Genomic DNA, 24,734 nt, shown 5'->3' on the forward strand with positions numbered 1-24,734 from the left:
CACCTGCAGGGCTGCTGTGCTGACTACCTGAGATAGCTTGGATAAAGTCCCTAGCATGATGCTTTGCTCTTGGTAAGATTTTAATAAATGTTAGCTCATTTCTGCCCCTGCAACCTTGCTACCCATGAGAATATAAATTAGATATTTATGAAGGCCCACTTGCTGTCTGTTGGGCTTTATTGAAGTATAATTGAGGAGCAATACATTACACATATTTAAAGTATAAAATGATGAGTTTACACATGTAGACGCTTTGAAAACCACCTGCTTTTGTAAGCCACAGTTTTTCCATCTGTCATGCTTTCTACAAATTGTAGTTAGCTGAATATTTCTGCCCTACCTTTCACCATATTCACTTAAATGGCATCCAGTGTGTACAGGATCAGATCTGAATCTTGGAATTAGGCCTTTATTTGTTCCAACATTTAACCCTTACATTCCTCTCCAGTTTTATCTCCTCTGGGATCTTTGTTATAGCAATGGGTCTGTTCTTCATTCTTCAGGCGTGCCTTGGATCAGGGTTATCTTTTTCTCTCTAGAATAGTACCCTGCCCCATGCCTACCTTGTCTATTAAAATCTTACCCTTCCTTTAAAGATTAACTAAAATCTCACATCATTTATGAAGGAGTCTCGTCAATGTCAACTTTATTTCCTTTGATGTCCTTGACTTCTTTGTACCAATGCCGTTGTGTTTATGACATGAATGAGAGGGTGTGTGAAGAGCTCCCAGCTCAGTGCCTGGTACAGAGTGGGAATTCAAAAAATATTTTTTTAACAGAATTAATAGCGGATAGCTAGACTCCCAACATTACTCACACAATAAACACTTACTAATATTTTAAGAGGCATATACTGTGTAAGTCAGGGTGGGAGGGGTACAGGTGTAAAAGAAACAGTCTCACCTCATAATCCAGTGGGAAAGATCAGTGAGCAAAGAGGCAATCACAGCTCGTATGATTTGTGTGATAAAGATGAGCATGGAGTCATGAGAAACTTGGATTTAAACCTTGGATTTAGCTCCAGCTGTTCATTGCCATGTGAGAGGGTGTTCCCAGCGTTGTCAGATTTTCTGATTTTTCAAGCAAAACTAGAAATCCATATTTTTGAGTGTACTCTCATTTTGCAATGTGGGTTCAAATTTCTTAAATATGATTTTAGCAGTACTAAATGATGTTGGGTTTTAGGTCTAGCCTGCAGGACATCCATTTATGAATTCTGCTTCATTCCTTCATGCAATTCAATGCCATACTCACTCGTGAGATGGAAGGGGTCTACTGTTCCCTGCTGTGCTGGGAAGGAGGTTGTGCTGTGTGTGACACAGTCTGGGATACTACTTTCCAGTCAACTTCCCTCTTCCTCCTCTGGTTCCCTTATCCTCCAGTGTCACAGCCTCTCATCTCATGGTTCCATTGTGAGTTTTCCACAGTCCACACCATGCCCCACACATGCCCAAAACTGAAGCCAATTATCAGATGCCAATTAGCACCATGCTTGCAGAGTGTTCTTTATCCTCTTAGTAGAGAGATAGTTCTATAACATGCCTATTAAAGAGGAGAAACAAAAGATAGATCAAGAATATACTCCATTTCAAAAAAAATGATGAAGATCATATTATTCTGTAAAATTGAAAAATATTCTTAAGTATTTAATATGCAACATGAGGTCCTAGTCACTTATTTATGGCTCCTTCTCTGGGCCCTTATATGAATCATTGCTCAGTTAAAGATAACAGAAACTACTCTAGCATTTTAAGAAGGAAGTGATTTAATAAGGAAATTGTGTCGACAAAAGCATCATCTATCTGAAAGACCAGCTCTCCAGGATTGACTGCAAGCCAACAGCACAGAACTGAGTCCACTGGGGGCCAGCTGTACCGCTGCTACACCCAGGAGGCACCTGCTGCACAGGCATCATGTAGTCTCACTGGGATCTGGGAATCGGGAAGTCTCTGACAGTCGGCTACAGCTCCACACTGTCTTAGCTGAAATCCAGAGGTAAGGTGGCTGCTACCAGTTCAGGGCCAAGCCACGCCTGTTAGATCCCCATCAGCAGAGCATACCTTGCATGCCACTGTCCCCTCTCCACTTCAGACGTTTCTGAATCCAGATTCATGAAATTCATGGGGTGTCTTATCAGGGCAACTTGAATAATATTTGGAAACCTCAACCTCAAGAGATTCTGGAAAATAGAGAGTTTTTCTTAAAAAATGCAATTTCATTTCATATTATAGAGTTTTCAGAACATTATTTTTATTGTTAAATTTATGGCATTATTTTGAAGTATAATTTGTTATAGTATCTGTTACTTAAAATGAATTCATGGCTCTTGCACTTCAGAAAAAGATATTGAGTGCATCCAGCTTTTGTATCAGTCACTTCAGCATCCATAGATGCCTTTCTTTTCATATGTAACTTCAAAACAGCAACAAAAACAATTGCTTATTAGGATAAAAAAAATCACGTTCACAGATGTCAAGAATAATTCTAATTTGCTCCAGTAATGTCACTGCACTTCGAGCAGCAGTGGTAACTTCAGTCATCACCTAATTAAGATATAAATCATTTTCAGACTCTTTTTTTAAATGAACTTTTAGTTTTAGAACAGTTTTAAATTTACAGAAAACCTGTGCAAGTAGTATATACAGAGCTCGCATTTACTCAACATACATCTTCCATTATTACAATAGTTTGTCACAATTAATGAACCAATATTACGTATTATTATTATTAAAGTCTGCACTTATTTCAGATTTCTTTAGTGTATGACCTAATGCTCTTTTTCTCTGTTCCAGCATCCCATCCAGGATAGCTTATTATATTTAGCCATATTGTTTCTTCGGCTCCTCTTTGCTGTGACAGTTTCTCAGACTTTCCTTGTTTTCGATGACCTTGATAGTTTTAAGGAGTATTGGTCAGGTATGTGTAGAATCCCTCAGTTTGGCTTTGTCTGATTTTTTTTCACGGTTGGATTGGGGTAATGCGTTTTGGGGAGGAAAGCCACAGAAATGAAGTGCTGTTCTCATCATATCATATTGAGGGTCTGAATTCTCAACATGACATCACTGTTGGTGTTAACCTTGATTGCCGGGGTAAGGCGGTACATCTGTCTATTGTACAGTCAAACAGATGTGTTAAATGAGGATGTTACAAGGATTGGTACCTAGGCATCTTTAAAATTTTTTCCTGGTGGCACTAATCTCTGAGATCTTCCTCTATGCAGTGTTGCTATTGATTTTCAATTTTGGTGGAGGGGAGCTTGGCACTTTCTATATAAGAACCCTCAGTTCACAATGTTGGAAAAACAATGTGAGGTCTGCCAATATCTGAGTACATCTGTTCAACTATGCCCTCAAGAACTCAGAAATATCACAAGGTGGACTTATGGACCAACTGGTTCCACTGAAAGAAAAACGCAGGTCAAAACTCCACTTGTGACATGAACCCCATGACTCTGACTGGTGGGCCTAGTGGTGTTTATTCTAGGTCCCCAGAAGTTAACATCAGCTCAGAGGCAATGTTTAATAATCCCACCAACTCTGTGTATTTCTGGGTATGTCCCTTTCTTCAATGTGTAGCCCCTGAAGCAGATATTTTTAGTGTTCCACATCACTTCACCCTGTCTCACTGGAGCTGTAATCTGGCCCATCCACTGTACCAGCCTCACATTCCCTCAAGCCCATCAAAATCTGCGAGTCCTCCCTTCTAGCCAGAAGAGAGCAGGTTTGCTCCCAGCAGTCATAGCTCATACCACTGCTTGGTCTTTTCTGGAAACTTTTTCTTTTTTAAAGATTTTATTTCTTTTCCTTTTTCTCCCCAAAGGCCCCCGGTACATAGTTGTATATTCTTCGTTGTGGTCATTGTGGGTCCTTCTACTTGTGGCATGTGGGACGCTACCTCAGCGTGCTTTGATGAGCAGTGCCATGTCCGTGCCCAGGATTCGAACCAACGAAACACTGGGCGCCTGCAGCGGAGTGCGCGAACTTAACCACTCGCCCAAGGGGCCAGCCCCCTTTTCTGGAAACTTAATGGTGAAGTCATTAAAAGGTTGTTGAGAGTGTATTTGTAATCAGTTTTTTCTCTCAGTAGGAAAATTCCTATTCTTAGTTACAATTATTTGAATTGTAGGTGAGTGGTCTAGGGACCATAGATTTATTTATGCTACAAAAAATAAACAGATAAAAAGAAGCAAATTATAGCACTAATATTTCCATCATCAGAGAAAAGCACTTCCTAATATTCACTTTTCATCTTTGCATAACTTAAAAAATTGTTCTTACTGTTCATAACCTGATAATTTTTTTCAACTTACCAGTACACAATATCTTATTCAATATCTTATTCCATCAGTAGTTCAACATATGGATTGAGACCCTGGCTGGGCTTGTATCCTATATACACCTCTTACTGACTGGATAATCTTGGGTTTAGCCTTTCTGAGCCTCACTTTTCTTATCCGTATAGTGAGGAGAATAAAAATATCCACTCTAAAGAGTTATGAGGGTTAAATGAGACATCTTATGTCAAGCACATAATCAAGTTAGTACCTAGTATATATGTACTTGATAAATGTTAGCTGTTATCACTCAATATTAATAAATATTTATCTATACTAGACTTTTTAATAGCAGTATTTATTAGACTATAGACCTTAATTTACTGAACCAATAAAATATATTTTTGATTATATCTTCATTTTTTTCCATTATGAATGTAAATTTGGTGAAAACTACCCAGAGTAGCACATGACAAATCATAGGTACATAATACATAATACATATTGTGTGTAAATAAATAAGTTAATGAGTATTTAATAAATTATGAATATGCATGATGAATAAATATTTGTGGGCCCCTTTCAATCATTTGTTACTATGAATTTCCAGAAGTAGAACATATGTTTATTTTCAGGTTTATTTATATGAATTGCATGATTGCTACAGAAAGATTTTACCAATTTCCAGTCCCTCTAGCTGACTAGGAGCCTGTCTGTTTCCCTGCATAGAAGATAAGTTTTCGTTGTTCTCTCTAACAGAAGCACGTATGTGGGCTGAAATAACCATGACACATTATTCAAGCTAATGATTTAAAGACCTTCTCTTCGGTTTTCATCATATTGTTTTATTACTGTCTGAAATAGCCAGCAGAATTTCTAATCAGTTGGTGTTTTCTAGAGCTTTGTGGGAGAGACTCAGGGGAAATCAGTTGTATTTTTCAGGTGTATATCTTCTCCAAGGCCACAGGGTCTCTGTTGAGCGAAATTGGGACTCTTGTGGATTTCAATAACACAAAACTAAACTTTTAACAATGAGTAACTATAGCTGTGGCATCTGAGAAAAGTATATTCACCTAGTTGGAAGTAAAATAATTAGTCAATTCTGTCTCGGGGTTATATTGAGAAGTTTATAAGTATCTAAATTGATAAAAACTTGCAGCTTTCACCTCTTTTTACCAGCTAGGTATATGAATAATTGTTATCTCACTGAAGTTCTAAACGTTGGCATTTTGTCAGCATTAACGTCATCATGGTGGTGGGGTGGAGTGGAGGCTAGTTGATATGAGGAGTTATGAGTCTGTTTATTTGCTCAAGTTATCTTGATTCCCTCTAAGAGTGAATCATGGGGCAGAGAGAAGCACAATTCTTTCATATTTCTAAACAGCCACCGTGAACATATTTCACATCCTCGCTGCTGTCTGTAGGCCAGTAACATTAGCATCACCTGGGTCCTTGTTAGAGAAGTAGAATTTCTAGCCCCATCCCAGGCTTACTGAATCAGAATCAGCATTTTAACAAAATCTGCAGGTGATTCGTGGGCACGTTAATGTTTGACATCACTGTTTGAAGCTACTCCCCAGAACATCTGCTTGAGTATCCCAGTTCTCATTTCTGTGACATTTGATAAGTTACTGCACCCTATAAGCCTGAGTTTTCTCATCTTTAAAATGATATTAACAGCATTTCTCTATAGAACACTTGACAGAATTAAATAGCATAATGTAAGCAAAATGCTTAGCTTGGAGGATAGTATTATTATTACCTTGTATTATAAATCCAGCACCATAACACTCATAGCTGCCATTGACTGAAGAATTGCCCTGTGCCAGTGTATTGCATGCATTATGCATTTCTCCGCAAAGTAGCTATGAATGAGTCCCATTTTCCTGATAAGGACTATGAGGTCAGAAGGATTAAGTGATTTACCCAAAGCCGTAAAACTGGTAAATAAGGGAGCTGGGACTCAAATGCAAGGTTATATGGCTCAAATTTCTACCTTCTTCTCTATTTCAGTGTGGAAATTGCTTCTTCTCTTTCTTATGGGAAGAATCTCTTTTATATTCTGCATTGTTTATTTATCCCAACTACACAGACTTATGTAACCTATGTGTAACATCACTGAAGAGTTTGAAGTTGAGGAAAAACTATTCTCAGAATGATGCTTCTTCTCTAATTACCACTGTTTGTCATATAAACAACTAAAATTAGTCTCATCTGACATCATTTTCTTTACCTCAGTCATAGGGTTATTCAGAGCTGGTGTTCTATTCAACTCACTTGTGAATAACCTTAAAAAAAAATTTACAAGTAAGCAGCTAAGACCCGGCAATGCAAGGAAAAGGAGAAGTGGGGAGTGTGGCCAGCCTCTCTGGAAAAAGAGGCAAGCAAGAGCAATGCCAGAAGAAGAGGCAGGCTTTGCTCATCCTGACTGTTGACAAAGGACAGGTCTTGTTATCAGAATGCCCATAACAGCAATGAATATGTCATGAATGCCCCTGGAGTACAAAGGGTCAGGTGAATGTACAAGTTACCTTCAAAGGTGCATTTAGGTTCTAGATGAGGGTCCTCTCCTTTATAGGAATTATTACCCAGAGATAGAGAGACCTCTGCATGAGCAATGAAAGAGATGACTCATCAAGTGGGACAGGCAGATAACGCCATCTCAAATAAGAAACACAGTGAAATGGAAGTTTTTGTTAGTTGTCTGTGTGCTAAAAGAATAGACATGAGCTAGAGGTCAAAGAAATAAAAAAGGTGAGAGAAGAGCAAGGAGGGAAGAAAACCCGACAAGACCAGCTCTTCCTTTATAAGAAAACCGCTCTGCACGAAACAGATCTCCCAAAATACTAACTAAAGTTATTTTATTTAACTAACATAAAAGCACTGTAGAAAACTATGGGAATGCCAATAAGCATAGGATAATTCTGTCCTTGGAGAACAGGCAGTGTACAAGGGAGATGGAATAAACATGGGGAAAATGACATTCAATTAGGGTCAAAAAAGAAGGCTTGGGAGCTGCCCCGGTGGTGTAGTGGTTAAGTTTGCACGCTCCGCTGTGGTGGCCTGGGTTCGGGGTTCACATCCTGGGGGCAGGCCTACACACCACTCATCAGGCGTGCTGTGGCAGTGTCCTACATGCAAAATAGAGGAAGGTTAAGACAGATGTTAGCTCAGGGTGAATATTCCTCACACACACAAACACACACGAGAAGGGCTTACTTACAGGGATGTCCTTGACCAAATATGCAGTCCTTTCTTTTAAGGGAAGACTATCTTCTTTAAAATGAGTGTAGCATTTAATAATGGAAGTAAGTAGAGTACAGAGAGAATGGGAGGAAAGCTAAACTGCCTCTATGTATACAATATGCATCTTTAAATTAAATATCAGAGGGTCATAGTAGGGACATTATGAGGTAGAAAGATAGGGTGAAGGTCTGAGATTCTTGAGAGCTTCCAGGATATGGAAATTGGAAGAAAAAAAATTTGCTTTGGATCTTGGAACACACATAGCAAAATGTATCGGAAGAAAAGAGCCATCTAAATGAAGGAAGAGTTGTGCAGGTTCCTATACCATCTCTAAGCACTGTGGGTTGTAGGATGCACCATCAATTTGATAACTTCCTTTGAGGAGTGGGGTGGTTAGAAACCCTAAAAGCGATGTTTATGTCAATTTCTATACTTGTCCCAATTTAGGAAACATTAAATAAATTGTGAAGAAAGAGAAACATACACATTGGGATTTAATTGTATTACTTAGGATAGGTTAGATTATGCTGTCATAACAAAGAATCTCAGCAAAATAGAATGAGCTTTAACCAACCAAAAAATCAAAGACTTTTAACTTATAATTCATTATATAAATTCATTATATAAATTAATATAATTCATTAATTTATATGCAGGCCACATTTGCTTTGAGTGTTAGTGGGGACTCTGCTGTACATCACATCGTTCAGAGATCCAGGCTAACGGAGACTTCGTTATGTAGAACTTCTTGGTCCTGATAGCACTGGCAATCAAAGGCCAGAATTGACACATTTCACTTCCATTCATGTTTCATTGACCAAGGTAAGTCAGTCACATGGGCCATGTTGCCTAACTTTAAGAGGGGCAAGGCAGTACAACCCTTCTGTTGACCCAGAAGTAGAATAATCTGCTATTGATGAAAAGGAGTCATGGCTGCCATATTAGCAAGCATAACATTGAATCCTTTCGAATAAAAATGTTATAGTGAAAACAATGTGTTTGGTGAATCTGCCTTTAAATCTGCCACATTCCTTGAAACTGTACCAATTAGAGATTCATTAAGTTTAATGTGGTCATCCTTAAAATATAAGTTTGCGAGACAATAAAACAGACCATCAACAATTAAGGCCTTAGTGTAGATGGGTTCTATTATATTGTTCTTCCACTGACACCTAGTTTAGGTAAGCCTCTGAGGGCAGTGGATATTTTGAAGCAGAATGATAGAGAGCCTGCGTGAGACAGGAGGCGTGATGTGGGAACACAGGCAGTGAGTGACAGAGCAGTGGAAGTCTGGGGATCATGAGGGCATGTGCATTTACAGGCTGAGGGAATGTGATATGCAAAAAACCAAGATGCTGTCAAGACATACTGTGCCTCTGGGCAGTCCTGAAATATAAGCAAAACTGCAAACCCACAGCACCGGTAAATTAAAGGGAGCTAGTTGTTTTCAAAAACATTTTCAATACAGCTTTAAAATGCTGGCTAAGTGCTTTTACAGTGTTCCTATTTACATATAACTTTATCAAAAATTAGATTGTGTTGTGTTATCCATCCTTACTGGGGTTGCATACAAAGTTCTATTTGGGAAAGATTTGTAATGGGATTTCAATTTTGAGAAATTGGATCCAAAACACCTGGACTCAAATCTTAATTTATGTTTTACTAGCTGTGTGATTGTTAGCAAATTATTTAAACTCTTTGAAATTCAGTTCGGATATTTGTGAAATAGGGATGCTGATAATAAACCTCATAGGATTATTATGAGGCTCAAATGAGAACCTTTATGTAAATGCATTATTGTATTACATAATACACATTATGTTAATGCACATGTTATAAATACATTATAAAAACCTCATTATAAATATTACTATTATTGAAAATGATACTCGTCTCTTCTTTTTTTATCAACTAAACTTAGTGATGTGTAATTTACGTACAATAATTCACCAATTTAACGTATACAGTTTGACGTGTTTTGACAAATGTGGTATATAATTGTGTAACTACAACCAGAAGCAAGATTCAGAACATTTCCATTACCTCAGAAAGTTCCCTTGTGCCCATTTGTTGTTATTTCATAACCCAATCTCTGGTCCAGGTAACCACTGATTTTCTCTTGGTCAGTGTAGATTGGTTTTGCCTGTCTAGAATTTCATACAAAAGGAATCACAGGGTGTACTTATTTGAGTCTTGCCTCATTTGCTCAGTATAATGTTTTTGAGGTTCACTCGTATGATTGCATTTATCAGTGGGTCATTCTATAATCATATTTATTACTTCACAAGAAGAAAATAAAGTAAATGAATTACCTGCCAATTTTAAAAGTAGAGAAGGAACAAAATAAACAAGGCAACAAAGAGAAATTAATCAAGGTAAATAATGACCGAAATTAAACACCAGGCAACTAACACCATCCTCACTGTTTGCATCACTGAGGGCTTCCTTGTTCTCATCACACATCTTCCAACAGCCTATGTGTGAGTAGTGCAGGCATTGCTGTGGAGCTGAAAGAAACAAAGTGGATTATTGCATCTGCTCTGGGAACTCAAATTTGATAAATAATATCGTCATTAACACAGACACATTAAGGGCAATTTTCTTTAAGTAGCTATTATCATATACAATATTGAATAGATACATATATATAATATATTAAAAGTTTATTTTAAAAGACAGATTAAAATAATAAAAACAATACTTAAATTGAAATTAGAAAACTCACTTTGAATCTGGCAATGAATAGCTGTGAGCCTCAGTAGGTCACTTAACCTTTCAGAGATTCAGTTTTCTTATATGCCAAATAAAGAAAAAATGTGAACCTCTGTTCATTGATTGCAAGAATTTAAAAAAAAAGGTGTGTGAAAGCACTTGCTAAGCTATAAAGAACCATATAGCTTCAAGGTATTAGCAAACCCTGCATCGTGTACCTACTTGATTTAAGGTATTCAAATATAGTCTTGGCTTTGGAATATTTGGAGACACTGATTTCCTTTTGGAAAAGGAGACAGAATAACTTCCTGTGTTTTATTTGTGCTTTGGAGAGAAGTATCTAAAACATTACTGGGTTGTAGAGACAAACTTGCTCTCATGCATCTGTTGCACCTTTTTGTTTTCCTTCTAGATGTTAACAGGAATTTGCTTTTTTGTCATCTTTCTTTTTCTGTTGCTCAGTGAAATGATTAAATGATACTCAGGGTGATTGTCAATTTCAGTGGCCTTCATTAGCACATAAATATAAATATATATCCATTCATTCATTCCCTTTCTTTGCCTGTGTGGAGAATGCAAGCACAGGTTACATAGTAACAGACGTGAGCATAATAAAGGAGATTCTCCCAGTGACTCAGGTATTACTCTTCTCAGCCCATTATTGACAAATTGAGTGTTTAAATCTTTTATCCTATACTATAAAGTACTCTGTCACTCTTCCAAGAATTGTAGGTTGTAATGTAACAGCAACATTTCCTTAGCCTGCCCTTTTTCAAGTCCCAGCTCTCTTCCCTCCCTGTCCTCAATACACAAGAAGCTTCTAGGTTATCTCTTGTTTAAACAAGTCTGTTTGACTTGTTTAAGGACAAAGGACATTTTGGACATTTGACTACTTCTCATTTCTAATTGTACTATTATTCGGTGAGAACCTTGTGTTCTAAAGTGTAGATGGTTAATACAGCTATAGAAAATGGCTCAAGCTCTAAAGGCAAATTTACATCAGTCTTGGTGATGAAAAGCAGGAACACCAGGAGCCTAAGATGGATAAAGCATTCACATTGAGCTGGCTCACTTTCTACCTTGGTCTTCGGGAGACTTTTATACTCCCTCAGGTACATGAAGTAGGTCACGAGTCCCCCGGGGCTTGAGGGACCGGCCTTGGAGTCCCTGCTGTCGCTCATTATTACCAATTTGCTCTCACTTAACCTCCGCCCCCCTCTACCCCTTTCTTTCTGGCTCTCTGATTCTCACCTTGATTCTTCTCTCTGGACTCTGGCTCAAGCAGAGCCTAATTGGCTCAAGCAATTAGACTACATCTTTTGATGTCTAAACCATGAATTTCTCTAATTGTTCGGCCATTTCTTAGGATTTTTATGCTTCCAACTATCTCTAGTAGGAAGCCTTTTAATTCTAACTACTTTCCCAGTATCTTAGATAGAACTTCCCTTAAAGATAACAACCATGGAAACACTCCCTGAGAATTTGATTCTGACGTATCCTGGAAACTTAAGTGATTACAAAAAGAGAGAGGGAGAAACTTCAGAGTTCCAATACTGTTAGGAAGAATTCTGTAGCTGGCTCCAGAGAGTAAGATTGGTTGCACATCAACTGGGGCTGATGTCTGCAGCCCATGTCACAGAGAGCTGCCCTGTGGCAGTGTTGCTTCTTGATCTGTATGTGTGAGCAGACCTGGCCAGACGGTGGAGTAGAAAGTTAGGGCAAAATAATGTGTACAAATCTCAGGTTGGCTGTGTTGGTCAGGTGGGGTCCGTATAGTCCAAACATTGATACAGATTAGAGAATGTAAGCTCTCTCAAGTCAGGGGCCTTGTCTTCTGTGTTTATGCTGCAACCCCAGTGCTTAGGACTGTGTCTGACACATAGTAGGCACTCTGCAAATATTTGTTCAGTCAATTCCCTTCTTAATATAACTACAGCTAGACAGGAATTGCAGCAACCTCCCTGTGATTGGAGAAGCTCCCTCCCAAGTTTGGTTTCAGATGGTAAACTCATGACCATAATCCTTTGGGAGGATCATAGAAATATTCATTACTCACGCAGGTGAGATTGGAAGGGGAGTTCTGGAACAGAGAGAGCAGCAAATGCACAAGTGTTTGTAAAGGGAAGTCTTTTATTTATTTTTTTTTTGAAGAAGATTAGCCCTGAGCTAACATCCACTGCCAATCCTCCTCTTTTGCTGAGGAAGATTGGTCCTGAGCTAACATCCATGCCCATCTTCCTCTGCTTTATATGTGGGATGCCTGCCACAGCATGGCTTGCCAAGCGGAGCATAGGTCCACACCTGGGATCCGAACTGACGAACCCCAGCCACTGAAGCAGAATGTGTGAATTTAACTACTGCATCACCAGGCTGACCCTGAAAGGGAAGTCTTTATGAGAAGGGAGCTCCTGTCCCAAGCAAACTTAAGAGGCAATGAGAGGGTTCATGCATGCATGCATACACTGAGGGACGTGGAAGGAAGTCTTCTGTTTCCTATGGAAGGAAAGTTAATTTCTGGATTGGTATCCAGAATTGCCAAATTCTCTCGATTTGATGATTCTTCAACTTAATACTTTAAAAGTGTAACACTTTTAAACTTCTCCATCCCCCTTCTCATAGCTCATATGTTATTATTCAACACTATGGTTCCCAATCTTTTTCTTCCTATGAAAAAGATAAAAGGAACATGCTTTCATATTAATTGACATTTAAAAATAAAATAAATAATGACTAAAAGTAAATCAAAGCAATTTTGGAAAAGATGCTCAAACTCCTTTTTCCCCTATATCCCATTGCGGATGAAACCTATAACACGCTCCTTTAGATAAAAGTGACTCCATATGGCAGTAGTCCTCATCCCACCCGGAGGTTTACATATGAATTTGGGATGGGTGATCCTGTGTAGCTGTAAGAGATCACCAAGGGATTCCGACCCCTGCCCTTTATCAGGTGGGTAACTAGGCCAGCAGCTTTTTCTCCTATTCTTGAGTTTGAGCTTCATGGCCCAGAGCCTGAATATTTAAAAATGCATGAGGGTAATTTTCCACAACAACAAGTTTTCCACACAACATTCAGAGCTACTAAGTTATTTCTCTTTGTGCCATATACCCTGTGAATGCACCTGCTAAGATAACCATTGATTTATTCAACAGCTGCTGAAGTTTTGATCCAGGTTAAATCTTGGGAGGAGATTCAGACATCACTGGGTTACAGTTTGGACTATTCTCCTGAGACTTAAACTGAGTCCTTGCTCTGTCATCAGTGGATACGGGATAGCGAGACTGGAGAGCTTTCAGGTGGCCGCCTCTGACTGACAAAGATCAGCTGGGAGGGAGTCTAAGCTTGTGTACAAGATGATGCTTTTACAGATCTGAGAAGGACTTTGAGTAGTCGATCCTGGCAGATGCAAGGGAGAAATAAAAGTATTTCCTGCATAGAAAACAACCTTCCAAACTCCATCCAAGCTCTTTGTGAAAATCTTCATCTTTTTTCCCTTAAAGATATAATGTTAAAGTTAAATTCTGGGAAGAAATTTGGTTTGGGAAGTCCATTCATTAGCCAAACTCTAGAAATTTAGCGATAGAAAGTAAATTTTCTCACATGGCCTGAATTGCTCCCAACCCTGTATACTATGAAAAATACGTATCTCAAAAATTCTCCTTTTTATCTCAATACAATTTCATCGAATACAAAGTCAGAAGATTCTGCTATTTGAGGTAAACTCTGTACATGTGATCAGCGTCTAATAAAAGAACCACAGGTTGCTGATTAGGTGACACTGTTTGCCATCTGATTGCCCAAACAGCAACTGTGTTACACATTCCAGAACATATAAGCTGAAGTCATTGCCCTTGCAGTAAAGTTATGTTCCATACACTTTATTGTTTGTTACATAACCCAAAAAGTCTTTTTAGTATTTGACAATGTGTAGTTTAATATTTGAGAATGTGTGGATTCTGCAGATAGAAAAAACCCAAAACATGTCTCTTAAAAAGTGCCTGGGGGCCGGCCCGGTGGTGCAGTGGTTAAGTTCGCACATTCAGCTTCGGCAGCCCGGGGTTCACCAGTTCAGATCCCGGGTGCAGACATGGCACCCCTTGGCACCCCATGCTGTGGTAGGCATCCCACATATAAAGTAGATGTTAGGGCACGGATGTTAGCTCAGGGCCAGTTTTCCTCAGCAAAACGAGGAAGATTGGCGGCAGATGTTAGCTCAGGGCTAATTTTCGTCAAAACAATAAAAAAAGTGCCTGAAAATATAAGCACATTTTGATGGATAGTTAAACAAAATGTGGCACATGTTTACAATGGAATACAACTCAATAATAAAAAGCTACCCATCACTGATACTTATGACAACTTGATGAAGCTCGAAAACATTATGCTAAGTGAAAGAAGCCAGATTAAAAGATAACATACTGTATGATTCCATTCATATGAAATTTTCAAAACAGCAAACTTGACGTGGTGGTTTTAAAACAACCACAAATTCTTTGATACTCTTCCTTTCCAGAAATAGAGCCTAATTTCCCTTACCTCATTGTGGGCTAGACTTAGTGACTTATTTTTAACAAGTAGCATAAAGCAGAAGTGACAACGTGCAGTTTATCACAGAGAGAAGAATCAGAAATAGTGCGGGAGACCTTGACTTTCATTCAAGACAGGACATTTAATTCCCTGCCCTTCTGACCTTTCTTGGACCTTCCGCAACCACCCCGACCCTCCACCTCCTCCACAAAGAGTGGCCTGTTTGGAGGCTCTGTAAAATGCTCCGGTCCAGATTCCAGGCAGAGTTATGACTTTCGTGATGCTCCACCTCCTTCTCTTTTTCGCACACAGCCAGGACCCTATCGGCTCTGGACAATGCAGTTGAGCAGCGCAGCACCAGGCAAAATAGTGTATGGGACAGTCATTGCTTTTATCCCCACGGGGTGAGAATTTCCAAACGCTCAATAATTATAAAGCCTCGTGATTTGATTCAAGTCACCCTCAGCACTTTCTGTCAGTACACTAAGTATACAATTAGGAGAGGTGGAGACCAATTAAGATTTGCTTTGGAAAAGTACCAAAACCCATTTATAAAAATCAAACACCGCTAGGCTGACTTCCAGGATATATACACATACATAGCTTGTTCCTTTGATTTTTTTCATTGCAGGAATAGAAATTTTATCCATCAATATACATCAATACCTTATTATTAAGGGGACTCATTCACCTGCCAGAGTAGGAACCAAGCCAGGGCTGGTTCTGCAGGCTGTAAGGGGTAAAATAAACACGGTGAGATTGATTCTAGCTCTTGATGCATGTGCTTTCCATTTTCCTGAATTACATCGACTGTTGTATTTTTGCCTCAATTCTTTCACACATTCTATCCCTTCTCCTTGGAGTACCCTTCCCATCACCATCTCTGTGTATTGAACTCCTATTCATCCTTCATGACCCAAATCAGCTGTCATTTTCTCCATGAAGTTACAGCTGTGGGCCATTGTCATTACAACCAGATGTCTGCTCTCTCTTCTCTGAGCCACAGAACTTTATTCTCATTTCTCTTAACATCCTTATAAAGTCTACTTTAGGAAACAGTTATTTGCAAAGATGCCTTGTCTCTTCTACCAGGATTAAGTTCTTGAGGGTAGATATTACGTCTTATTTATCCATGTTAACTCCTACTGAACCCATAAAAGGTTATTGGTATTTGTAACCTGGTGTTCAGCATGAGTTCTGTTTCTTCATAGGATGCGCTATCACATTGGTACAATCTTTGAAAGCTCTGGTTGATATCTGAACCATGGAACATTAAGAAAGAAAGGAGGATGTTTGTAGTTTGCAATATTATCGCAAACTAAACAAGAAGAGCATTGGGCTGATTTGAGTAGAGTAGCAATAACCAACGCTTATGTAAGTCTTCCCTGGGCCAGGCTCTGTTCCAAACCCTTTATTGGTATTTTCAACCCTCACAGTTTCAGAAGAAACTGAGACACAAAGATACATAACTTATTGGAGATCACAAAGCTAGTAGGTGGCAGAAATGTGCTCTGAGCCCAGGTGGCTCCAGAGTCCTTGCTCTTGACCTCTGTATGGTGCTGCCAAGAAAAGGAGAGCCCATCTCCATATCTCTTCATGGTGCTTTCCTCTCTGGAAACTCTCCAAGCAAAGAAGGCTTAATGTAACAATCAACAGTACTTTTTAAGTTCTTGTCCTCATCCCCTTCTTGGGAGAAAATGCACTTAAAAAGGGGAATCTGTCACTGAAGTAGAGAAGTATCATTAACACATAGGTTTATTAGGAAGCTATCTTTTACTGGTGAGAGAAATAACTACAGATAAGTTCCCGTACCGTAGTGCACTGATTCTCCAAGTCTGGTCCCCGGATCAGCAGCAGCAGCATCACCTGCGAACTTGTTAGAAATGCAGATTCTTGAGCTCCACCCCAGACCTACTCAATTAGTCCTCTATGATTTTGATGCATGCTAAACTTTGGGAACCACTGCTCTAGTCCACTGGTTCTTAAACTTGGCTGCACATTAGAATCACCTGGGATTTAGGTAATACTGGTGCTTGTGTCTCTTCCCCAGAGATTCGGATTTAATTGGTAGAGTGTGGACTTGGCCCTGAAATTTTTTTTTTCTTTTTCCGCTTTATCTCCTCAAATCCCCTCTGGTACATAGTTGCATATCTCAGTTGCAGGTCCTTCTAGGTGTGATTTTATTTTTCTTTTGGCCCTGAAATGAACCCACATTGTCCCAGATATGCTATTCTTTTTGTGAACCTTTGGAAAACACTTGCTTATGCCTATAAGGAGTTCTCCTTCTCCCTTCCAAACATTTTCTGGCTAACTTCTACTCATCATTCAAGTCTCAGTCTCTCAGCTTCCTCCTCTGGGAATGAGTCCTTGACTGAGAAAAGCTGCTCAGGAGATGTCCTCTGTGTTCTCCCACTGCACCTTTGCCCATCTCTACTGCCTTTTTGAATCACACGAATTGAAATTGCCCATTTACTTGTCTGTTTATCCTCACTGGCCCATGACCTCCTTAATGGCAAGTGCTGCCTCTTCATCCCCTGGTACCTCCAGCCACAGAGTCCGTCCATGGCACATGACAGTTGCCCAAAAAACATTGTTCAAAGGGGTAAATTATTTCTTTCTGCTGGACTGTCCCATATTAGACAGTCTCCTGGTCACCAACTCAAGCCTCCTTTGATCAGATAATAAAACAATCTGCTCTGCCATGCGGATACTGGCACTGGTAAGAGATGCTACTTTTAGCTGCTGGTCATCCCTGGGACTGATATCTAAGCCCCAGAAAATGAGTTGGCTGAAATTTTTTGGTTCCATTTGATTCTTCTGTTTTACAGATAAGCTGTTTGGAAGCTTTAGTCTCAATATCAACTTGTTAAACCTGACCATCTGCTGGGGTGGATTTTATTTTAGATGAGAGCATCTGGGTCCCTCATTTACATTTGCTGAGGTTAATAGACCTGACAACCTTTCTCTGTTCTCTACAGGGAACACATCCTGGAGCTGCTGGGGAGGAGGCAGCTGAACTTTTCACTGGTTGTTCTCAAATACACTTTCTCCACCTGGAGGCACTTTTATATTCCATCTTAATACTCCCATTTTTTTTTTAAAGTTATAGCTTTTTAGTCCATTGATGGCACTCAGCCAAGAAGCGGTCTCAACTAAGATGAGGTTCTGGAGGGTTATGAGGCAGCAGGATGAAGGGGAACCACAGAGACCTCAGCTCCAATACCTGTCACTGCCACTTAGTAGCTAGCTGGGTGACCTGGGCCAAGAATTTTGACCTCTCTGAGCTTTAGTTTTCTCACCTGAAAATAAAGGAGAAAACATCTACCTTGTAGTTTTTTGGAGAATTAAATAATATTTATTAAAGTGCCTAACACAGTGCTCAATAAGTGGTCATCATTATTTTTACCTTTCAGTTGGTTACCACTTCTGGGACTGCAGGAATTTCGCATACATTTGATCTGATTCTCATAACAACCCTGCTGCAGGTTGCATTTCCTGGGAAGCAACTCTGAGATGATTTAGTGGGCAAGATATTTATTATGAAGTGTTCTTGGGATCAACACTGAGGGGAGAGGCGGAAGGAAGCAGGACGGGGCAGAGGGAGAAGGTGAACTCTGATCAGGCCCCATGACAGCTTTGGGAGCTCCAGAGCTGGACGGGTAAGCTGAAGAATTGTCCTGAGCTGCTCCAAGAGGCCGAGGTGTTTATCCCTCCTCATCTGTCAGTCATTGAAGGAGAAAGCTCTGTGTCCCGCGGACAAGAATTCTTAGGGAAGAGCACTCTACAGTGAGGCGGTCACTGAAGGGGCTGGCAGCTGAAGGCTTTCCACCGAGGGTCCTCCCAGCAGCCGGGTGGCAAGTCCTGCACTGCAGGGGGTTCTGGTTGTCGTCACATATCCCAGGCCTAGAGTTGCTTTCCTAAATAAATGAGACAGGTACACACTTCTTTCAAATGAGCTAGAAAGATGTGTGTGTGTGTGTGTGTGTGTGTGTTTGTAGAGAGAGGAGAGAGGAGGGCAGAGAGAATGAAACCTAACACCATTCTCTTAATTGGCGGCCTTTTGAGAGTAAAGGAAACTTGTTTTACAAGGTGCAACCTAACTTAGGCAAGACCTTTTCGAAGAGGAACCTAAGTGATCTTCCCAGAGAGATGAGGGAGTCAACTGAGAATTTCATTTCTCCTTGTTAAAATGCCATTAATGCTTTATAAATATAGGATGAGCCCAGGAGGAAGCAGGGAGGTGTCAAAGTAGGAATTGCACTGGAAAAGGTTAAACAGGCAAGGAAGACTATGCAGGATGACTGCAATGGGGGAGAAAGATTGAATTCAGTGGGAGCGGGGGTGTTGCAGGTGTCCAACATAAATTCACAGACATTTCTCATTGGAGGGTTTTTAAGAGCTGGGATGGGGCAGTCGTAGTCACCCATGTTTGCTAGTTGGCTTTATCCAAAGGAAAAGTAAAGTTTCCCCTGTCTTCAGGAGGAGGTAGTTTTCGACCGGAGGGAAGCCCCCTCTGAGGTTAGGCTCCTCCCACACAGAGTGGAGGATAGAGAGCTCTCTCTTTCCATTTTCACATTTCAAAGAGATGGTTCCCAGGTCCTGGAGAAAGACATTTCCTGGATCCTAACTCCGGTGAGAAGCTTCTAAGGAGTGTATATGCATTTCAGAGGGGTTGGAGGAAGAATTTGCAAATGGTAGTTTTCTAAAGTAAACGCTCTAAGAAAAGGGAGGACAGGGGGCTGTAACCAGGTAGAAACTTGCTTAAGTTTAGTCACACTGAGGGGAATGTTAAAGCCATCTTGGTCAGAGGATTTCAAAGGCACTTGAGAGTCAGAGCATGGATGCCTGGTTTTGACAAGGCAGGCCAATTAATTTGACTCGTGGCAAGCAGCGCTCTGAACAGGGGCCTTGCTGAGCTGCCTTGAGATGGATGATCAGATGCTAGTTACCCAGAAATGATCTATGTGAGTCAAGGTCCAACCAGGAAAACAGAAAGCAGCAAGTATTCAAACAGAATGGATTATGTACCTTTCTGTTATACTCATTGCAGAAATTTCAGAAAGTACAGACGATAATCACTGCTGACACTTTGATGTATATCGTTTTGGTTAGCTTACGTGCAAGAATAATCTAAATTTTCCCAGGTATTGTCAGTCTAGAGGTAATCCAGGTCCTATTTATGTGAATAATTGAAGTTTCTCTGACTTTGCCTTCTTGAGTATTGGGGGACCTTTAGCACTGTCTCTTCCCTACCCCTGCCTAATCTCACCCAGAGATTTCCAGAATCCCTGTAGGAAGGGGATGTTGTAGGTGTCAAACATGAGTTCATGAACAATTCTCTGTGTATCCACTTCAGGCCTGTAGCTGCTTCTCATTGTGGAGAGGGTTAGCCTGGGCTTCTAATATGGTGTTGCACCTTGTGGGGCCAACACTGAAATCTGCATCTCATGCAGCTCAATTCCAGTAGATAAGATGTGAAGTTCATTATAATGAAATAGTTCTGTTTCTAAGGCCTTTTGCTGATGCGGACCTGTTTGCTCTTAGATCCCTTCCTTGCCCTTCCTCTGCTGAACCCCTAGGATGTGTTTCCCAGAGACTGGAGGACGGGAAGAAGGGAGAAGTCAGGAAATCTCTACCTTCCTTCTGCCTCAGGCTTTACCTCCCCCATGGCTCCAACTCAGGCCGGACAAGCCCATCAGAGCCCCAGTCTGCCTTGGATGACCTACCCCATGGGTTCTGGTATTTCCACCACCCCACTTTATCCTAGAAGTGCCTGTGGCTTCCTGATTTCCTTAATCACCAGCTTCCTCGTTGTCTCCTATTTTCACCCACCTGTGCCACCAATTCCATGAATTTCATTCTATCTATTTAAAATATTGAGTCATTTCTCTTGTCCTTATTGGATCTTACTGGTACAGACCTTCTCTGGATAGCCCAAATGTAATCTGTTATAACCTCTATCCTTCAAGACAGCTCCTATTTTCTCTGGGGAATCCCACAGGGGAAAAAATTCTCTACAGTTTCAGAACTCCTCAGCTGCTAAGAATAAAGGGGGAAACATTGTGTTAGATGAATTCATATTCCTCGCCTGGCAACGTTTGCAGCAGAAACTGGAAGAAAGAAGAGCATGAGGTCATTTGCAAGCCCTTGGAGATTTCCTTCTCTTTGCGGAGTGGAAAAAGGGAGATAGAAATTTGGTGGGTTACAGTGAGATCTTTGAGAATCACTGTCAGCACCATAGTGCTTAGAAGAATATAAGAAGAAACATTTCTCATCACTCGTGATATAAAAGTATTTCTTATTTGATATGTCACAAATACTTAAGGCAACTGGAACATGCCTAAGTGAGTAAATACCTTGAATTTTGTGTTTGTCGGTATACTATTTTTAGTTACCTCTTTCTGATCAGTTCTTCAAGGAAATCCTGTGCTTACCTTTTCCTCATAACATAATGAATACATTAAATGCAGTTCAATAAACAAATAAATTAGAGTTTAATTACTGGAAACTGCAAGTAATTATTAATGCAAAGGGGTTCTTATTATTTGTGGTGAACTAAGGAAAAATGATATTCAAAGAAGTTTATATAAAGTGTTTAGAATAGTAGTCTCTTGGTAAAAATTAATTTTCTGCCCGCTTCAACTAAAAATTAATTTTCCTTGTTTTTGTCTTGCTTAAACCAATATTATAATTGTTTTCATGTGCTCTAAACATCCATCTCTTCTTTGCATTTCTGTACTGCCTTAGCCTTTCTCAATCCTGTCATCCTGGTAAAGAACTTGGAAGGACATAAGCAACAATTACTTCTCCAACTCTTGTTTTCCTAAGATTTCCTAGAGCATCCTGACCTGCTTTTCAGAGCTATCCTTTATGTATCCATCACTTTGCAATATGCTTTTTTCCCTTGGGTCATCAGAAAATCTCTCTCTAGCCCTTAAATATAAAACAGGTTAATGCAATAGCTAAGACTTAGATATACACGATATTTGAAATATAAGAGTGCAACTGTCTTTTAGGAATGCATTATAGGATTAATGGGTGTCCTATATCTGCATACCTGAGTCCTGTAATGCCTGACCCCTCACTCTAAGAATCAGGAGCCTTAAAAGTTTGACTATCTGATGACCATCTCTCTGGGGCTCCCTCAGGTTACCGGGCACAGGAGGAGGCTTTCAAAAATTCTCTTCTTCACTGATGAGTTTCTTAAGGACACGTGCCACATTTTTTCCATTTACTTTGTGTCAAGTGTCTTAGAACTTGGACTGTTCATACGGAACTTTAATGAATGAGTGTTTCCTTTGTGAGCTTATTGATGTTGGCACCAGAGTTTGCTTGTATGTGTAGAGATAAGAGACAGTATCTCTGGTATGAGAATTATGCTTAGCTGTTGCTCTTCTGGACAAGTCATCAGACTAGCAGGACTAAAGTTGAGTCCCAGCTTCAGAGCTTGCTATGTAATCTTGGATAGATCATTTCATCTATTTGAGTATTCGTGCCTTTATTTATAGAATGGAAATAATAATATAGTCAATATTTCACTAGACGTTTTAAAGATCGAATTGGTAATTATATATAAAGAGTCATATAAATTGTAGAACTCCAAACAGGTATAATCGGGTATTATTAATTTGCAGAGAGATAATAGTGAGATGAAAGATTGGAGAAAGAATGTCTTGGCCAATATGTACCTAAATATTTGCAAATTCTGCAGACTCTCTACCATGTGTTTCAGGGTACTCTGTACCATCTTGTCTTTACCCTGAGTTGAATTCATTGCCATTGAGCATCTTGGTGTGTATCTACTTTCACCTTGCTTTGTGGCTAATAACTACAATTTACATATAAACATGAGGGAGTTCAAGGAAAGTAGAAGGTAGGTCATGAAGTTCCATCTCTTCTTGTGGAGAATGTTGATCTCAATGTCCATCTTCTCAAGGTCTATCAACCAGATTATCCCTCTTTTGAGCCCCAAAGATAAACACTATTTAGGATAAAAAATGATCATGAAGAAAAAATTGTAAAAGTCATGGAGAAAGGAAAAAATAAAGGAATATGTTGCGAAGAAAACTAAAGTAAAAGAAAAAAATCTCATTATCTTGTTATGTAAAAGCTTCTAACACTAGCATATTTATTCATTTTTTCTTCAAAAGTATAATGGACAAGATTTGAACTACCTCAGGGCTCATACACCTGAGAAAATGGTCAGTTTTTATGGTAAAGAATAAAATCTAGGACCTATAAGACTATTGTATATGTGGGAGAACTCTTTGTGACTTATCAGTCAAATCCAGACAACCATATGCAGATGTATTATCTGTTATTAATGATAATTGTGTATTTTTTGTCTGTCATGTACCAGGCATTGCTTGTGTATGTGACACTGAAATAAAAGGTTACATAAAGAAAAATTTAATGTGTCAGTTGTCTGTTCCCTCTACACCTTGACCTGTTCACTGGACAAATTGTTGAGGAAGCAATACATGGAGAGAATGAATTTTGACTGAAGTTTTCACATAACGCAAACATAATTGATCAAGTTCATGAAGATAGCAAAGTATAACCTCCCACAAGTCACTTACACTTTTTGAATTTTCACTTTATCTGATAAATGAGAGTAATAACAAGTAACTTACAGATTGATACATTTAGTTCACCAGGTACTGAGACATCAAGGAGACAGGATCAGGATTAGAGTTGTAAGGATTAAATGAGATTCATTTCAAATCTGTTAGCACTGTGGCACTGTACAGTAGCTGGATGTTATGTGCTATTTCTATTTTCTGTCATGACTGTTCCTTTCCCCTCAAAATAATCACTAACAGTCGTTGGGCATCAATTATGTGGAACCATTTTGTTTTGGTAATAAATGGGCCAGGCCTCTAACAATACAGACAAATTGTCTTATGGGTAATTACACAGCTAGCATCCTGACTTTGAATGCTGGACTGGCACCTACCAAGGTTGCTGCTATCTCAGTGAGGGAACACATGCAAAAACAATACTCTAGAAAAACTTTCACTCTTTATTGCTTCAGTTCCAAATTTTCATCTTATCTGATCTGAGCTTAATTATGGCAAAACTCAAAAGCCTCTATTTGGTACTAGAAGTTCTGTGTCCCTTTTTTGGGAGTATTCCTGGCTTTTTGTTTTATTTTATTGTTGGCCTATAGGGAGCAGGAGGTGGGTAGGCACATCTGCCACTGGCAGCCTCCCTCCAACCAGTTTCATAGGAGAAGGGAAAGGGTAGGAATCAAATAGTTCCAAGAAAAGAGAGTTGTGGTTACATCTTGTTCTATCTAGAATCTCTTTACTTCTCCTATACATACAAGGCAAAAACAACAACAAAAATATATTCCTCTCTTTTTTATGATGACCCTATTTTGTGACCTTGAGACTATAGTTTATCTCATCATAGAGCTCCTTCTCCTTGGGGCCAAAGTCTATCCATGCTACAGGAGAGAGGGCGAGGAGAGGATTTGATGACTTATGGAGGACAGGGACTTTTTATTTGGAAAATGGAGCCCCAAATATGTAAAAAGATGATTGAAATGAACCAAAGGAAACTGAAATTTCATTTTGGTTTTGACATAGTCTATGCAGATTTTGTGGTTACCGATGTCCTAGGGAATGAGTGGGAAAGCACAAACAATTATGCCTGCAAAACTGTGAGCTCTTCTGGAGTCCAAGCTGTGGGCATATGAAATTCTCTGTGCCTGGGAGCATGTGTACACACTGTGTATGGCAGGAGGAAAGGGGGCTGGTGGGAGGGGGCTCATTTGTGGGCCAAGTTGTGTAGGCAGAACCATTTTGAGGAAACTCCCATAATATTCACCAGCTGCAGAACACTCTGCGTATTCATGAAGGGCCAAATTTACACTCTGTTAAAGTAAACTTAGAATCAACCAGAGATGGTTTTCAAACGCAGCCCCCTCCCACATCAACAATCTATAAATCTAAACCAATCTAAGTGCAAAAAA

At 39.7% G+C, this 24,734-nt stretch overlaps 1 long non-coding RNA gene across 1 annotated transcript; it reads right to left on the bottom strand.

The window, feature by feature from the left end:
* Nucleotides 1-617: 617 nt before the first annotated feature.
* On the bottom strand, nt 618-11,721 carry LOC139076046 (uncharacterized). Its single transcript, XR_011527277.1, has 4 exons — nt 11,483-11,721; nt 9,832-10,026; nt 2,061-2,179; nt 618-1,542 (listed from the first exon to the last, which is right to left on the bottom strand). It is a non-coding gene; the product is annotated as an uncharacterized lncRNA (long non-coding RNA).
* Between the last annotated feature and the right edge of the window lie 13,013 nt (nt 11,722-24,734).

This window comes from Equus przewalskii, chromosome 15 (assembly GCF_037783145.1).
Source record: "Equus przewalskii isolate Varuska chromosome 15, EquPr2, whole genome shotgun sequence".
NCBI lineage: Eukaryota > Metazoa > Chordata > Mammalia > Perissodactyla > Equidae > Equus > Equus przewalskii.